The 14,319-nt window shown below is 39.2% G+C and overlaps 26 non-coding genes and 5 pseudogenes across 26 annotated transcripts; all 31 read right to left on the minus strand.

Moving 5' to 3' along the window:
* Positions 1-111: 111 nt before the first annotated feature.
* Positions 112-230, minus strand: LOC146023332 (5S ribosomal RNA). Its single transcript, XR_014452754.1, has one exon. It is a non-coding gene; the product is annotated as a 5S ribosomal RNA (ribosomal RNA).
* Positions 231-575: 345 nt separating this feature from the next.
* On the minus strand, positions 576-684 carry LOC146025172 (5S ribosomal RNA; annotated as a pseudogene).
* A 346-nt stretch (positions 685-1,030) lies between these two features.
* Positions 1,031-1,149, minus strand: LOC146022953 (5S ribosomal RNA). Its single transcript, XR_014452387.1, has one exon. It is a non-coding gene; the product is annotated as a 5S ribosomal RNA (ribosomal RNA).
* A 344-nt stretch (positions 1,150-1,493) lies between these two features.
* Positions 1,494-1,612, minus strand: LOC146021754 (5S ribosomal RNA). The gene has a single exon (XR_014451231.1). It is a non-coding gene; the product is annotated as a 5S ribosomal RNA (ribosomal RNA).
* Positions 1,613-1,958: 346 nt separating this feature from the next.
* On the minus strand, positions 1,959-2,077 carry LOC146022955 (5S ribosomal RNA). Its single transcript, XR_014452389.1, has one exon. It is a non-coding gene; the product is annotated as a 5S ribosomal RNA (ribosomal RNA).
* A 344-nt stretch (positions 2,078-2,421) lies between these two features.
* On the minus strand, positions 2,422-2,540 carry LOC146021755 (5S ribosomal RNA). Its single transcript, XR_014451232.1, has one exon. It is a non-coding gene; the product is annotated as a 5S ribosomal RNA (ribosomal RNA).
* A 345-nt stretch (positions 2,541-2,885) lies between these two features.
* LOC146022555 (5S ribosomal RNA) lies at positions 2,886-3,004 on the minus strand. The gene has a single exon (XR_014452005.1). It is a non-coding gene; the product is annotated as a 5S ribosomal RNA (ribosomal RNA).
* Positions 3,005-3,348: 344 nt separating this feature from the next.
* Positions 3,349-3,467, minus strand: LOC146021756 (5S ribosomal RNA). Its single transcript, XR_014451233.1, has one exon. It is a non-coding gene; the product is annotated as a 5S ribosomal RNA (ribosomal RNA).
* Positions 3,468-3,812: 345 nt separating this feature from the next.
* LOC146022556 (5S ribosomal RNA) lies at positions 3,813-3,931 on the minus strand. Its single transcript, XR_014452006.1, has one exon. It is a non-coding gene; the product is annotated as a 5S ribosomal RNA (ribosomal RNA).
* A 344-nt stretch (positions 3,932-4,275) lies between these two features.
* LOC146021757 (5S ribosomal RNA) lies at positions 4,276-4,394 on the minus strand. Its single transcript, XR_014451234.1, has one exon. It is a non-coding gene; the product is annotated as a 5S ribosomal RNA (ribosomal RNA).
* Positions 4,395-4,740: 346 nt separating this feature from the next.
* Positions 4,741-4,859, minus strand: LOC146023364 (5S ribosomal RNA). Its single transcript, XR_014452785.1, has one exon. It is a non-coding gene; the product is annotated as a 5S ribosomal RNA (ribosomal RNA).
* Positions 4,860-5,203: 344 nt separating this feature from the next.
* On the minus strand, positions 5,204-5,322 carry LOC146022271 (5S ribosomal RNA). The gene has a single exon (XR_014451736.1). It is a non-coding gene; the product is annotated as a 5S ribosomal RNA (ribosomal RNA).
* Positions 5,323-5,667: 345 nt separating this feature from the next.
* On the minus strand, positions 5,668-5,786 carry LOC146025413 (5S ribosomal RNA). The gene has a single exon (XR_014454112.1). It is a non-coding gene; the product is annotated as a 5S ribosomal RNA (ribosomal RNA).
* A 345-nt stretch (positions 5,787-6,131) lies between these two features.
* Positions 6,132-6,250, minus strand: LOC146022133 (5S ribosomal RNA). Its single transcript, XR_014451601.1, has one exon. It is a non-coding gene; the product is annotated as a 5S ribosomal RNA (ribosomal RNA).
* Positions 6,251-6,595: 345 nt separating this feature from the next.
* On the minus strand, positions 6,596-6,714 carry LOC146022451 (5S ribosomal RNA). The gene has a single exon (XR_014451908.1). It is a non-coding gene; the product is annotated as a 5S ribosomal RNA (ribosomal RNA).
* Positions 6,715-7,055: 341 nt separating this feature from the next.
* LOC146023055 (5S ribosomal RNA) lies at positions 7,056-7,174 on the minus strand. Its single transcript, XR_014452485.1, has one exon. It is a non-coding gene; the product is annotated as a 5S ribosomal RNA (ribosomal RNA).
* A 345-nt stretch (positions 7,175-7,519) lies between these two features.
* Positions 7,520-7,638, minus strand: LOC146021580 (5S ribosomal RNA). The gene has a single exon (XR_014451060.1). It is a non-coding gene; the product is annotated as a 5S ribosomal RNA (ribosomal RNA).
* A 345-nt stretch (positions 7,639-7,983) lies between these two features.
* LOC146023754 (5S ribosomal RNA) lies at positions 7,984-8,102 on the minus strand. Its single transcript, XR_014453160.1, has one exon. It is a non-coding gene; the product is annotated as a 5S ribosomal RNA (ribosomal RNA).
* A 346-nt stretch (positions 8,103-8,448) lies between these two features.
* Positions 8,449-8,567, minus strand: LOC146022134 (5S ribosomal RNA). Its single transcript, XR_014451602.1, has one exon. It is a non-coding gene; the product is annotated as a 5S ribosomal RNA (ribosomal RNA).
* Positions 8,568-8,911: 344 nt separating this feature from the next.
* On the minus strand, positions 8,912-9,030 carry LOC146025029 (5S ribosomal RNA; annotated as a pseudogene).
* A 341-nt stretch (positions 9,031-9,371) lies between these two features.
* LOC146023056 (5S ribosomal RNA) lies at positions 9,372-9,490 on the minus strand. Its single transcript, XR_014452486.1, has one exon. It is a non-coding gene; the product is annotated as a 5S ribosomal RNA (ribosomal RNA).
* A 343-nt stretch (positions 9,491-9,833) lies between these two features.
* On the minus strand, positions 9,834-9,952 carry LOC146022135 (5S ribosomal RNA). The gene has a single exon (XR_014451603.1). It is a non-coding gene; the product is annotated as a 5S ribosomal RNA (ribosomal RNA).
* Positions 9,953-10,298: 346 nt separating this feature from the next.
* Positions 10,299-10,417, minus strand: LOC146025261 (5S ribosomal RNA; annotated as a pseudogene).
* A 341-nt stretch (positions 10,418-10,758) lies between these two features.
* On the minus strand, positions 10,759-10,877 carry LOC146024711 (5S ribosomal RNA; annotated as a pseudogene).
* Positions 10,878-11,222: 345 nt separating this feature from the next.
* LOC146022463 (5S ribosomal RNA) lies at positions 11,223-11,341 on the minus strand. Its single transcript, XR_014451919.1, has one exon. It is a non-coding gene; the product is annotated as a 5S ribosomal RNA (ribosomal RNA).
* A 341-nt stretch (positions 11,342-11,682) lies between these two features.
* On the minus strand, positions 11,683-11,801 carry LOC146023057 (5S ribosomal RNA). Its single transcript, XR_014452487.1, has one exon. It is a non-coding gene; the product is annotated as a 5S ribosomal RNA (ribosomal RNA).
* Positions 11,802-12,146: 345 nt separating this feature from the next.
* Positions 12,147-12,265, minus strand: LOC146023600 (5S ribosomal RNA). Its single transcript, XR_014453012.1, has one exon. It is a non-coding gene; the product is annotated as a 5S ribosomal RNA (ribosomal RNA).
* A 345-nt stretch (positions 12,266-12,610) lies between these two features.
* LOC146025174 (5S ribosomal RNA) lies at positions 12,611-12,719 on the minus strand (annotated as a pseudogene).
* A 346-nt stretch (positions 12,720-13,065) lies between these two features.
* On the minus strand, positions 13,066-13,184 carry LOC146021758 (5S ribosomal RNA). The gene has a single exon (XR_014451235.1). It is a non-coding gene; the product is annotated as a 5S ribosomal RNA (ribosomal RNA).
* Positions 13,185-13,530: 346 nt separating this feature from the next.
* LOC146022956 (5S ribosomal RNA) lies at positions 13,531-13,649 on the minus strand. The gene has a single exon (XR_014452390.1). It is a non-coding gene; the product is annotated as a 5S ribosomal RNA (ribosomal RNA).
* Positions 13,650-13,993: 344 nt separating this feature from the next.
* On the minus strand, positions 13,994-14,112 carry LOC146021759 (5S ribosomal RNA). Its single transcript, XR_014451236.1, has one exon. It is a non-coding gene; the product is annotated as a 5S ribosomal RNA (ribosomal RNA).
* Positions 14,113-14,319: the final 207 nt, after the last annotated feature.

A 14,319-nucleotide genomic window follows, 5' to 3' on the forward strand; every position in this document is an offset into this window, starting at 1 on the left:
TGGCTATTGTGTCTGTTTGACCTCTTCCAAATGTCTGTACTGGCAATAAAAAGAAAAAGTTTCCAATTTAAATAGCTAGAGAATAAAAACAATTTGCCAGTAATGTGAAAAAACCTACAGCACCAGGTGTTCCCATGTGGTCTCCCACCCAAGTACTAACCAGGCCCAACACTGCTTAGCTTCCAAGATCAGACGAGATTAGGCCTATCCAATGTGGTATGGCTGTAGGTGAGATACAGGCACTTTTTTGCCCTCTTCTACTTCTATCACCAGGTAAGCTAATAAAAAAGTTTCGTAACTGTTTTTGCTTACTGAAAAAAATCATGTGTTGGCAATGTAAAAAGACCTACAGGACATGATATTAGCAGGGGATCTTAAATTAAACTACTAAAGAGGCTCAACACTGTTTAGCTGCCAAAAGCAGTTAGAATTGGGCCTAAACAGTGTGGTAAGTCTTTAGGTGATGGCTATTGTGTATGTTTGACCTCTTCTAAATGTCTGTGCTGGCAATAAAAAGAAAAAGTTTCCAATTTAAATAGATAGAGAATAAAAACAATTTGCCAGTAATGTGAAAAAACCTACAGCACCTGGTGTTCCCATGTGGTCTCCCACCCAAGTACTAACCAGGCCCAACACTGCTTAGCTTCCAAGATCAGGCCTATCCAATGTGGTATGGCTGTAGGTGAGATACATGCACTGTTTTGCCCTCTTCTACTTCTATCACCAGGTAAGCTAATAAAAAAGTTTCCTAACTGTTTTGGCTTAATGAAAAAAATCATGTTTTGGTAATGTAAAAAGACCTACAGGACATGATATTAGCAGGGTATCTTAAATGAAACTACTAAAGAGGCTCATACACTGTTTAGCTGCCAAAAGCAGTTGGAATTGGGCCTAAACAGTGTGGTAAGTCTTTAGGTGATGGCTATTGTGTCTGTTTGACCTCTTCCAAATGTCTGTACTGGCAATAAAAAGAAAAAGTTTCCAATTTAAATAGCTAGAGAATAAAAACAATTTGCCAGTAATGTGAAAAAACCTACAGCACCAGGTGTTCCCATGTGGTCTCCCACCCAAGTACTAACCAGGCCCATCACTGCTTAGCTTCCAAGATCAGACGAGATTGGGCCTATCCAATGTGGTATGGCTGTAGGTGAGATACATTCTCTTTTTTGCCTTCTTCTCTTCTATCACCAGGTAAGCTAATAAAAAAGCTTCCTAACTGTTTTTGCTTACTGAAAAAAATCATGTGTTGGTAATGTAAAAAGACCTACAGGACATGATATTAGCAGGGGATCTTAAATTAAACTACTAAAGAGGCTCAACACTGTTTAGCTGCCAAAAGCAGTTGGAATTGGGCCTAAACAGTGTGGTAAGTCTTTAGGTGATGGCTATTGTGTCTGTTTGACCTCTTACAAATGTCTCTACAGGCAATAAAAAGAAAAAGTTTCCAATTTAAATAGCTAGAGAATAAAAACAATTTGCCAGTAATGTGAAAAAACCTACAGCACCTGGTGTTCCCATGTGGTCTCCCACCCAAGTACTAACCAGGCCCAACACTGCTTAGCTTCCAAGATCAGACGAGATTGGGCCTATCCAATGTGGTATGGCTGTAGGTGAGATACATGCACTGTTTTGCCCTCTTCTACTTCTATCACCAGGTAAGCTAATAAAAAAGTTTCCTAACTGTTTTGGCTTAATGAAAAAAATCATGTTTTGGTAATGTAAAAAGACCTACAGGACATGATATTAGCAGGGGATCTTAAATGAAACTACTAAAGAGGCTCATACACTGTTTAGCTGCCAAAAGCAGTTGGAATTGGGCCTAAACAGTGTGGTAAGTCTTTAGGTGATGGCTATTGTGTCTGTTTGACCTCTTCCAAATGTCTGTACTGGCAATAAAAAGAAAAAGTTTCCAATTTAAATAGCTAGAGAATAAAAACAATTTGCCAGTAATGTGAAAAAACCTACAGCACCAGGTGTTCCCATGTGGTCTCCCACCCAAGTACTAACCAGGCCCATCACTGCTTAGCTTCCAAGATCAGACGAGATTGGGCCTATCCAATGTGGTATGGCTGTAGGTGAGATACATTCTCTTTTTTGCCTTCTTCTCTTCTATCACCAGGTAAGCTAATAAAAAAGCTTCCTAACTGTTTTTGCTTACTGAAAAAAATCATGTGTTGGTAATGTAAAAAGACCTACAGGACATGATATTAGCAGGGGATCTTAAATTAAACTACTAAAGAGGCTCAACACTGTTTAGCTGCCAAAAGCAGTTGGAATTGGGCCTAAACAGTGTGGTAAGTCTTTAGGTGATGGCTATTGTGTCTGTTTGACCTCTTACAAATGTCTCTACAGGCAATAAAAAGAAAAAGTTTCCAATTTAAATAGCTAGAGAATAAAAACAATTTGCCAGTAATGTGAAAAAACCTACAGCACCTGGTGTTCCCATGTGGTCTCCCACCCAAGTACTAACCAGGCCCAACACTGCTTAGCTTCCAAGATCAGACGAGATTGGGCCTATCCAATGTGGTATGGCTGTAGGTGAGATACAAGCACTGTTTTGCCCTCTTCTACTTCTATCACCAGGTAAGCTAATAAAAAAGTTTCCTAACTGTTTTGGCTTAATGAAAAAAATCATGTTTTGGTAATGTAAAAAGACCTACAGGACATGATATTAGCAGGGGATCTTAAATGAAACTACTAAAGAGGCTCATACACTGTTTAGCTGCCAAAAGCAGTTGGAATTGGGCCTAAACAGTGTGGTAAGTCTTTAGGTGATGGCTATTGTGTCTGTTTGACCTCTTCCAAATGTCTGTACTGGCAATAAAAAGAAAAAGTTTCCAATTTAAATAGCTAGAGAATAAAAACAATTTGCCAGTAATGTGAAAAACCTACAGCACCAGGTGTTCCCATGTGGTCTCCCACCCAAGTACTAACCAGGCCCATCACTGCTTAGCTTCCAAGATCAGATGAGATTGGGCCTATCCAATGTGGTATGGCTGTAGGTGAGATGCATTCTCTTTTTTGCCCTCTTCTCTTCTATCACCAGGTAAGCTAATAAAAAAGCTTCCTAACTGTTTTTGCTTACTGAAAAAAATCATGTGTTGGTAATGTAAAAAGACCTACAGGACATGATATTAGCAGGGGATCTTAAATTAAACTACTAAAGAGGCTCAACACTGTTTAGCTGCCAAAAGCAGTTGGAATTGGGCCTAAACAGTGTGGTAAGTCTTTAGGTGATGGCTATTGTGTCTGTTTGACCTCTTACAAATGTCTCTACAGGCAATAAAAAGAAAAGGTTTCCAATTTAAATAGCTAGAGAATAAAAACAATTTGCCAGTAATGTGAAAAAACCTACAGCACCTGGTGTTCCCATGTGGTCTCCCACCCAAGTACTAACCAGGCCCAACACTGCTTAGCTTCCAAGATCAGACGAGATTGGGCCTATCCAATGTGGTATGGCTGTAGGTGAGATACAAGCACTGTTTTGCCCTCTTCTACTTCTATCACCAGGTAAGCTAATAAAAAAGTTTCCTAACTGTTTTGGCTTAATGAAAAAAATCATGTTTTGGTAATGTAAAAAGACCTACAGGACATGATATTAGCAGGGGATCTTAAATGAAACTACTAAAGAGGCTCATACACTGTTTAGCTGCCAAAAGCAGTTGGAATTGGGCCTAAACAGTGTGGTAAGTCTTTAGGTGATGGCTATTGTGTCTGTTTGACCTCTTCCAAATGTCTGTACTGGCAATAAAAAGAAAAAGTTTCCAATTTAAATAGCTAGAGAATAAAAACAATTTGCCAGTAATGTGAAAAACCTACAGCACCAGGTGTTCCCATGTGGTCTCCCACCCAAGTACTAACCAGGCCCATCACTGCTTAGCTTCCAAGATCAGATGAGATTGGGCCTATCCAATGTGGTATGGCTGTAGGTGAGATGCATTCTCTTTTTTGCCCTCTTCTCTTCTATCACCAGGTAAGCTAATAAAAAAGCTTCCTAACTGTTTTTGCTTACTGAAAAAAATCATGTGTTGGTAATGTAAAAAGACCTACAGGACATGATATTAGCAGGGGATCTTAAATGAAACTACTAAAGAGGCTCAACACTGTTTAGCTGCCAAAAGCAGTTGGAATTGGGCCTAAACAGTGTGGTAAGTCTTTAGGTGATGGCTATTGTGTCTGTTTGACCTCTTACAAATGTCTCTACAGGCAATAAAAAGAAAAAGTTTCCAATTTAAATAGCTAGAGAATAAAAACAATTTGCCAGTAATGTGAAAAAACCTACAGCACCTGGTGTTCCCATGTGGTCTCCCACCCAAGTACTAACCAGGCCCAACACTGCTTAGCTTCCAAGATCAGACGAGATTGGGCCTATCCAATGTGGTATGGCTGTAGGTGAGATACATGCACTGTTTTGCCCTCTTCTACTTCTATCACCAGGTAAGCTAATAAAAAAGTTTCCTAACTGTTTTGGCTTAATGAAAAAAATCATGTTTTGGTAATGTAAAAAGACCTACAGGACATGATATTAGCAGGGGATCTTAAATTAAACTACTAAAGAGGCTCATACACTGTTTAGCTGCCAAAAGCAGTTGGAATTGGGCCTAAACAGTGTGGTAAGTCTTTAGGTGATGGCTATTGTGTCTGTTTGACCTCTTCCAAATGTCTGTACTGGCAATAAAAAGAAAAAGTTTCCAATTTAAATAGCTAGAGAATAAAAACAATTTGCCAGTAATGTGAAAAAACCTACAGCACCGGGTGTTCCCATGTGGTCTCCCACCCAAGTACTAACCAGGCCCATCACTGCTTAGCTTCCAAGATCAGACGAGATTGGGCCTATCCAATGTGGTATGGCTGTAGGTGAGATACATTCTCTTTTTTGCCCTCTTCTCTTTTATCACCAGGTAAGCTAATAAAAAAGCTTCCTAACTGTTTTTGCTTACTGAAAAAAATCATGTGTTGGTAATGTAAAAAGACCTACAGGACATGATATTAGCAGGGGATCTTAAATTAAACTACTAAAGAGGCTCAACACTGTTTAGCTGCCAAAAGCAGTTGGAATTGGGCCTAAACAGTGTGGTAAGTCTTTAGGTGATGGCTATTGTGTCTGTTTGACCTCTTACAAATGTCTCTACAGGCAATAAAAAGAAAAAGTTTCCAATTTAAATAGCTAGAGAATAAAAACAATTTGCCAGTAATGTGAAAAAACCTACAGCACCTGGTGTTCCCATGTGGTCTCCCACCCAAGTACTAACCAGGCCCAACACTGCTTAGCTTCCAAGATCAGACGAGATTGGGTATATCCAATGTGGTATGGCTGTAGGTGAGGTACAGGCACTTTTTTGCCCTCTTCTACTTCTATCACCAGGTAAGCTAATAAAAAAGTTTCGTAACTGTTATTGCTTACTGAAAAAAATCATGTGTTGGCAATGTAAAAAGACCTACAGGACATGATATTAGCAGGGGATCTTAAATTAAACTACTAAAGAGGCTCAACACTGTTTAACTGCCAAAAGCAGTTGGAATTGGGCCTAAACAGTGTGGTAAGTCTTTAGGTGATGGCTATTGTGTATGTTTGACCTCTTACAAATGTCTGTGCTGGCAATAAAAAGAAAAAGTTTCCAATTTAAATAGATAGAGAATAAAAACAATTTGCCAGTAATGTGAAAAAACCTACAGCACCAGGTGTTCCCATGTGGTCTCCCACCCAAGTACTAACCAGGCCCAACACTGCTTAGCTTCCAAGATCAGACGAGATTGGGCATATCCAATGTGGTATGGCTGTAGGTGAGATACAGGCACTTTTTTGCCCTCTTCTACTTCTATCACCAGGTAAGCTAATAAAAAAGCTTCCTAACTGTTTTTGCTTACTGAAAAAAATCTTGTGTTGGTAATGTAAAAAGACCTACAGGACATGATATTAGCAGGGGATCTTAAATTAAACTACTAAAGAGGCTCAACACTGTTTAGCTGCCAAAAGCAGTTGGAATTGGGCCTAAACAGTGTGGTAAGTCTTTAGGTGATGGCTATTGTGTCTGTTTGACCTCTTACAAATGTCTCTACAGGCAATAAAAAGAAAAAGTTTCCAATTTAAATAGCTAGAGAATAAAAACAATTTGCCAGTAATGTGAAAAAACCTACAGCACCAGGTGTTCCCATGTGGTCTCCCACCCAAGTACTAACCAGGCCCAACACTGCTTAGCTTCCAAGATCAGACGAGATTGGGCCTATCCAATGTGGTATGGCTGTAGGTGAGATACATGCTCTTTTTTGCCCTCTTCTCTTCTATCACCAGGTAAGCTAATAAAAAAGCTTCCTAACTGTTTTTGCTTACTGAAAAAAATCATGTGTTGGTAATGTAAAAAGACCTACAGGACATGATATTAGCAGGGGATCTTAAATTAAACTACTAAAGAGGCTCAACACTGTTTAGCTGCCAAAAGCAGTTGGAATTGGGCCTAAACAGTGTGGTAAGTCTTTAGGTGATGGCTATTGTGTCTGTTTGACCTCTTACAAATGTCTCTACAGGCAATAAAAAGAAAAAGTTTCCAATTTAAATAGCTAGAGAATAAAATCAATTTGCCAGTAATGTGAAAAAAACCTACAGCACCTGGTGTTCCCATGTGGTCTCCCACCCAAGTACTAACCAGGCCCAACACTGCTTAGCTTCCAAGATCAGACGAGATTGGGCATATCCAATGTGGTATGGCTGTAGGTGATATACAGGCACTTTTTTGCCCTTTTCTACTTCTATCACCAGGTAAGCTAATAAAAAAGTTTCGTAACTGTTTTTGCTTACTGAAAAAAATCATGTGTTGGCAATGTAAAAAGACCTACAGGACATGATATTAGCAGGGGATCTTAAATTAAACTACTAAAGAGGCTCAACACTGTTTAGCTGCCAAAAGCAGTTGGAATTGGGCCTAAACAGTGTGGTAAGTCTTTAGGTGATGGCTATTGTGTATGTTTGACCTCTTCTAAATGTCTGTGCTGGCAATAAAAAGAAAAAGTTTCCAATTTAAATAGAGAATAAAAACAATTTGCCAGTAATGTGAAAAAACCTACAGCACCTGGTGTTCCCATGTGGTCTCCCACCCAAGTACTAACCAGGCCCAACACTGCTTAGCTTCCAAGATCAGACGAGATTGGGCCTATCCATTGTGGTATGGCTGTAGGTGAGATACATGCACTTTTTGCCCTCTTCTACTTCTATTACCAGGTAAGCTAATAAAAAAGTTTCCTAACTGTTTTGGCTTAATGAAAAAAATCATGTTTTGGTAATGTAAAAAGACCTACAGGACATGATATTAGCAGGGGATCTTAAATGAAACTACTAAAGAGGCTCATACACTGTTTAGCTGCCAAAAGCAGTTGGAATTGGGTCTAAACAGTGTGGTAAGTCTTTAGGTGATGGCTATTGTGTCTGTTTGACCTCTTACAAATGTATCTACAGGCAATAAAAAGAAAAAGTTTCCAATTTAAATAGCTAGAGAATAAAAACAATTTGCCAGTAATGTGAAAAAACCTACAGCACCTGGTGTTCCCATGTGGTCTCCCACCCAAGTACTAACCAGGCCCAACACTGCTTAGCTTCCAAGATCAGATGAGATTGGGCATATCCAATGTGGTATGGCTGTAGGTGAGATACAGGCACTTTTTTGCCCTCTTCTACTTCTATCACCAGGTAAGCTAATAAAAAAGTTTCGTAACTGTTTTTGCTTACTGAAAAAAATCATGTGTTGGCAATGTAAAAAGACATACAGGACATGATATTAGCAGGGGATCTTAAATTAAACTACTAAAGAGGCTCAACACTGTTTAGCTGCCAAAAGCAGTTGGAATTGGGCCTAAACAGTGAGGTAAGTCTTTAGGGGATGGCTATAGTGTATGTTTGACCTCTTCTAAATGTCTGTGCTGGCAATAAAAAGAAAAAGTTTCCAATTTAAATAGATAGAGAATAAAAACAATTTGCCAGTAATGTGAAAAAACCTACAGCACCTGGTGCTCCCATGTGGTCTCCCACCCAAGTACCAACCAGGCCCAACACTGCTTAGCTTCCAAGATCAGACGAGATTGGGCCTATCCAATGTGGTATGGCTGTAGGTGAGATACATGCACTGTTTTGCCCTCTTCTACTTCTATCACCAGGTAAGCTAATAAAAAAAGTTTCCTAACTGTTTTGGCTTAATGAAAAATATCATGTTTTGGTAATGTAAAAAGACCTACAGGACATGATATTAGCAGGGGATCTTAAATGAAAATACTAAAGAGGCTCATACACTGTTTAGCTGCCAAAAGCAGTTGGAATTGGGCCTAAACAGTGTGGTAAGTCTTTAGGTGATGGCTATTGTGTCTGTTTGACCTCTTCCAAATGTCTGTACTGGCAATAAAAAGAAAAAGTTTCCAATTTAAATAGCTAGAGAATAAAAACAATTTGCCAGTAATGTGAAAAACCTACAGCACCAGGTGTTCCCATGTGGTCTCCCACCCAAGTACTAACCAGGCCCAACACTGCTTAGCTTCCAAGATCAGACGAGATTGGGCCTATCCAATGTGGTATGGCTGTAGGTGAGATACATGCTCTTTTTTGCCCTCTTCTCTTCTATCACCAGGTAAGCAAATAAAAAAGCTTCCTAACTGTTTTTGCTTACTGAAAAAAATCATGTGTTGGTAATGTAAAAAGACCTACAGGACATGATATTAGCAGGGGATCTTAAATTAAACTACTAAAGAGGCTCAACACTGTTTAGCTGCCAAAAGCAGTTGGAATTGGGCCTAAACAGTGTGGTAAGTCTTTAGGTGATGGCTATTGTGTCTGTTTGACCTCTTACAAATGTCTCTACAGGCAATAAAAAGAAAAAGTTTCCAATTTAAATAGCTAGAGAATAAAAACAATTTGTCAGTAATGTGAAAAAACCTAAAGAACCTGGTGATCCCATGTGGTCTCCCACCCAAGTACTAACCAGGCCCAACACTGCTTAGCTTCCAAGATCAGACGAGATTGGGCATATCCAATGTGGTATGGCTGTAGGTGATATACAGGCACTTTTTTGCCCTCTTCTACTTCTATCACCAGGTAAGCTAATAAAAAAGTTTCGTAACTGTTTTTGCTTACTGAAAAAAATCATGTGTTGGCAATGTAAAAAGACCTACAGGACATGATATTAGCAGGGGATCTTAAATTAAACTACTAAAGAGGCTCAACACTGTTTAGCTGCCAAAAGCAGTTGGAATTGGGCCTAAACAGTGTGGTAAGTCTTTAGGTGATGGCTATTGTGTATGTTTGACCTCTTCTAAATGTCTGTGCTGGCAATAAAAAGAAAAAGTTTCCAATTTAAATAGAGAATAAAAACAATTTGCCAGTAATGTGAAAAAACCTACAGCACCTGGTGTTCCCATGTGGTCTCCCACCCAAGTACTAACCAGGCCCAACACTGCTTAGCTTCCAAGATCAGACGAGATTGGGCCTATCCATTGTGGTATGGCTGTAGGTGAGATACATGCACTTTTTACCCTCTTCTACTTCTATTACCAGGTAAGCAAATAAAAAAGTTTCCTAACTGTTTTGGCTTAATGAAAAAAATCATGTTTTGGTAATGTAAAAGACCTACAGGACATGATATTAGCAGGGGATCTTAAATGAAACTACTAAAGAGGCTCATACACTGTTTAGCTGCCAAAAGCAGTTGGAATTGGGCCTAAACAGTGTGGTAAGTCTTTAGGTGATGGCTATTGTGTCTGTTTGACCTCTTCCAAATGTCTGTACTGGCAATAAAAAGAAAAAGTTTCCAATTTAAATAGCTAGAGAATAAAAACAATTTGCCAGTAATGTGAAAAACCTACAGCACCAGGTGTTCCCATGTGGTCTCCCACCCAAGTACTAACCAGGCCCAACACTGCTTAGCTTCCAAGATCAGACGAGATTGGGCCTATCCAATGTGGTATGGCTGTAGGTGAGATACATGCTCTTTTTTGCCCTCTTCTCTTCTATCACCAGGTAAGCTAATAAAAAAGCTTCCTAACTGTTTTTGCTTACTGAAAAAAATCATGTGTTGGTAATGTAAAAAGACCTACAGGACATGATATTAGCAGGGGATCTTAAATTAAACTACTAAAGAGGCTCAACACTGTTTAGCTGCCAAAAGCAGTTGGAATTGGGCCTAAACAGTGTGGTAAGTCTTTAGGTGATGGCTATTGTGTCTGTTTGACCTCTTACAAATGTCTCTACAGGCAATAAAAAGAAAAAGTTTCCAATTTAAATAGCTAGAGAATAAAAAAACTATTTGCCAGTAATGTGAAAAAACATAAAGAACCTGGTGATCCCATGTGGTCTCCCACCCAAGTACTAACCAGGCCCAACACTGCTTAGCTTCCAAGATCAGACGACATTGGGCATATCCAATGTGGTATGGCTGTAGGTGATATACAGGCACTTTTTTGCCCTCTTCTACTTCTATCACCAGGTAAGCTAATAAAAAAGTTTCGTAACTGTTTTTGCTTACTGAAAAAAATCATGTGTTGGCAATGTAAAAAGACCTACAGGACATGATATTAGCAGGGGATCTTAAATTAAACTACTAAAGAGGCTCAACACTGTTTAGCTGCCAAAAGCAGTTGGAATTGGGCCTAAACAGTGTGGTAAGTCTTTAGGTGATGGCTATTGTGTATGTTTGACATCTTCTAAATGTCTGTGCTGGCAATAAAAAGAAAAAGTTTCCAATTTAAATAGAGAATAAAAACAATTTGCCAGTAATGTGAAAAAACCTACGGAACCTGGTGTTCCCATGTGGTCTCCCACCCAAGTACTAACCAGGCCCAACACTGCTTAGCTTCCAAGATCAGACGAGATTGGGCCTATACAATGTGGTATGGCTGTAGGTGAGATACATGCTCTTTTTTGCCCTCTTCTCTTCTATCACCAGGTAAGCTAATAAAAAAGCTTCCTAACTGTTTTTGCTTACTGAAAAAAATCATGTGTTGGTAATGTAAAAAGACCTACAGGACATGATATTAGCAGGGGATCTTAAATTAAACTACTAAAGAGGCTCAACACTGTTTAGCTGCCAAAAGCAGTTGGAATTGGGCCTAAACAGTGTGGTAAGTCTTTAGGTGATGGCTATTGTGTCTGTTTGACCTCTTACAAATGTCTCTACAGGCAATAAAAAGAAAAAGTTTCCAATTTAAATAGCTAGAGAATAAAATCAATTTGCCAGTAATGTGAAAAAAACCTACAGCACCTGGTGTTCCCATGTGGTCTCCCACCCAAGTACTAACCAGGCCCAACACTGCTTAGCTTCCAAGATCAGACGAGATTGGGCATATCCAATGTGGTATGGCTGTAGGTGATATACAGGCACTTTTTTGCCCTCTTCTACTTCTATCACCAGGTAAGCTAATAAAAAAGTTTCGTAACTGTTTTTGCTTACTGAAAAAAATCATGTGTTGGCAATGTAAAAAGACCTACAGGACATGATATTAGCAGGGGATCTTAAATTAAACTACTAAAGAGGCTCAACACTGTTTAGCTGCCAAAAGCAGTTGGAATTGGGCCTAAACAGTGTGGTAAGTCTTTAGGTGATGGCTATTGTGTATGTTTGACCTCTTCTAAATGTCTGTGCTGGCAATAAAAAGAAAAAGTTTCCAATTTAAATAGAGAATAAAAACAATTTGCCAGTAATGTGAAAAAACCTACAGCACCTGGTGTTCCCATGTGGTCTCCCACCCAAGTACTAACCAGGCCCAACACTGCTTAGCTTCCAAGATCAGACGAGATTGGGCCTATCCATTGTGGTATGGCTGTAGGTGAGATACATGCACTTTTTGCCCTCTTCTACTTCTATTACCAGGTAAGCTAATAAAAAAGTTTCCTAACTGTTTTGGCTTAATGAAAAAAATCATGTTTTGGTAATGTAAAAAGACCTACAGGACATGATATTAGCAGGGGATCTTAAATGAAACTACTAAAGAGGCTCATACACTGTTTAGCTGCCAAAAGCAGTTGGAATTGGGCCTAAACAGTGTGGTAAGTCTTTAGGTGATGGCTATTGTGTCTGTTTGACCTCTTCCAAATGTCTGTACTGGCAATAAAAAGAAAAAGTTTCCAATTTAAATAGCTAGAGAATAAAAACAATTTGCCAGTAATGTGAAAAAACCTACAGCACCAGGTGTTCCCATGTGGTCTCCCACCCAAGTACTAACCAGGCCCAACACTGCTTAGCTTCCAAGATCAAACGAGATTAGGCCTATCCAATGTGGTATGGCTGTAGGTGAGATACAGGCACTTTTTTGCCCTCTTCTACTTCTATCACCAGGTAAGCTAATAAAAAAGTTTCGTAACTGTTTTTGCTTACTGAAAAAAATCATGTGTTGGCAATGTAAAAAGACCTACAGGACATGATATTAGCAGGGGATCTTAAATTAAACTACTAAAGAGGCTCAACACTGTTTAGCTGCCAAAAGCAGTTAGAATTGGGCCTGAACAGTGTGGTAAGTCTTTAGGTGATGGCTATTGTGTATGTTTGACCTCTTCTAAATGTCTGTGCTGGCAATAAAAAGAAAAAGTTTCCAATTTAAATAGATAGAGAATAAAAACAATTTGCCAGTAATGTGAAAAAACCTACAGCACCTGGTGTTCCCATGTGGTCTCCCACCCAAGTACTAACCAGGCCCAACACTGCTTAGCTTCCAAGATCAGGCCTATCCAATGTGGTATGGCTGTAGGTGAGATACATGCACTGTTTTGCCCTCTTCTACTTCTATCACCAGGTAAGCTAATAAAAAAGTTTCCTAACTGTTTTGGCTTAATGAAAAAAATCATGTTTTGGTAATGTAAAAAGACCTACAGGACATGATATTAGCAGGGGATCTTAAATGAAACTACTAAAGAGGCTCATACACTGTTTAGCTGCCAAAAGCAGTTGGAATTGGGCCTAAACAGTGTGGTAAGTCTTTAGGTGATGGCTATTGTGTCTGTTTGACCTCTTACAAATGTCTCTACAGGCAATAAAAAGAAAAAGTTTCCAATTTAAATAGCTAGAGAATAAAAACAATTTGCCAGTAATGTGAAAAAACCTACAGCACCTGGTGTTCCCATGTGGTCTCCCACCCAAGTACTAACCAGGCCCAACACTGCTTAGCTTCCAAGATCAGACGAGATTGGGCCTATCCAATGTGGTATGGCTGTAGGTGAGATACAGGCACTGTTTTGCCCTCTTCTACTTCTATCACCAGGTAAGCTAATAAAAAAGTTTCCTAACTGTTTTGGCTTAATGAAAAAAATCATGTTTTGGTAATGTAAAAAGACCTACAGGACATGATATTAGCAGGGGATCTTAAATGAAACTACTAAAGAGGCTCATACACTGTTTAGCTGCCAAAAGCAGTTGGAATTGGGCCTAAACAGTGTGGTAAGTCTTTAGGTGATGGCTATTGTGTCTGTTTGACCTCTTCCAAATGTCTGTACTGGCAATAAAAAGAAAAAGTTTCCAATTTAAATAGCTAGAGAATAAAAACAATTTGCCAGTAATGTGAAAAAACCTACAGCACCAGGTGTTCCCATGTGGTCTCCCACCCAAGTACTAACCAGGCCCATCACTGCTTAGCTTCCAAGATCAGACGAGATTGGGCCTATCCAATGTGGTATGGCTGTAGGTGAGATACATTCTCTTTTTTGCCTTCTTCTCTTCTATCACCAGGTAAGCTAATAAAAAAGCTTCCTAACTGTTTTTGCTTACTGAAAAAAATCATGTGTTGGTAATGTAAAAAGACCTACAGGACATGATATTAGCAGGGGATCTTAAATTAAACTACTAAAGAGGCTCAACACTGTTTAGCTGCCAAAAGCAGTTGGAATTGGGCCTAAACAGTGTGGTAAGTCTTTAGGTGATGGCTATTGTGTCTGTTTGACCTCTTACAAATGTCTCTACAGGCAATAAAAAGAAAAAGTTTCCAATTTAAATAGCTAGAGAATAAAAACAATTTGCCAGTAATGTGAAAAAACCTACAGCACCTGGTGTTCCCATGTGGTCTCCCACCCAAGTACTAACCAGGCCCAACACTGCTTAGCTTCCAAGATCAGACGAGATTGGGCCTATCCAATGTGGTATGGCTGTAGGTGAGATACAAGCACTGTTTTGCCCTCTTCTACTTCTATCACCAGGTAAGCTAATAAAAAAGTTTCCTAACTGTTTTGGCTTAATGAAAAAAATCATGTTTTAGTAATGTAAAAAGACCTACAGGACATGATATTAGCAGGGGATCTTAAATGAAACTACTAAAGAGGCTCATACACTGTTTAGCTGCCAAAAGCAGTTGGAATTGGGC

The sequence above is a fragment of the Crinia signifera genome, chromosome 7 (genome assembly GCF_055691185.1).
Source record: "Crinia signifera chromosome 7, ASM5569118v1, whole genome shotgun sequence".
Taxonomy (NCBI): domain Eukaryota; kingdom Metazoa; phylum Chordata; class Amphibia; order Anura; family Myobatrachidae; genus Crinia; species Crinia signifera.